Genomic DNA, 566 nt, shown 5'->3' on the forward strand with positions numbered 1-566 from the left:
AGTTACTCCAGCATTTTGTGAATAAATCGATCCGGCAAGTGATAGTTGGATCCAGGTGAGGAGGGGTGAATAACTACCCTCGTTGTAAACTTTGCACGGATGTGCAAAGAAAATCTACGAATACAATGCTGGGAATGAATGTAGTAAAATGCATGGGGCGCTTTCAGTGAGTGCAGCCGATGCAATGAGGTTTTATCACTTAAAATGAAGGCACCGACGAGGATGGGATTCGAACCCACGCGTGCAGAGCACAATGGATTAGCAGTCCATCGCCTTAACCACTCGGCCACCTCGTCCTCCCGGCGCCGCATACCACTCTGCGACAGCCAACCAGCCCGGCCACACACCACAACCACACACATCCATCCGGGATGCCCCTGTGAGCCAACGCAACGACGGGCGGCCTCGTCCCCCCAGCCCCCCTACACCCCCGCTACTGCACCTCCTGCCCAGCCGGCTCACCTCTCACTCACACAGCGGCTGCGGCGGGCATGGATGCACGGGAACCTGTCAGGTCGCTTTCGCACTGAATGAAAAGTTATCGGGGGTGTCGGGCGTGGATCGGC

At 56.5% G+C, this 566-nt stretch overlaps 1 non-coding gene across 1 annotated transcript; it reads right to left on the reverse strand.

Annotated features, from left to right (window-relative positions):
• Positions 1-214: 214 nt before the first annotated feature.
• On the reverse strand, positions 215-296 carry trnas-gcu (transfer RNA serine (anticodon GCU)). The gene has a single exon. It is a non-coding gene; the product is annotated as a tRNA-Ser (tRNA).
• Positions 297-566: the final 270 nt, after the last annotated feature.

The sequence above is a fragment of the Rhinoraja longicauda genome, chromosome 5 (assembly GCF_053455715.1).
Source record: "Rhinoraja longicauda isolate Sanriku21f chromosome 5, sRhiLon1.1, whole genome shotgun sequence".
Lineage (NCBI taxonomy): Eukaryota > Metazoa > Chordata > Chondrichthyes > Rajiformes > Arhynchobatidae > Rhinoraja > Rhinoraja longicauda.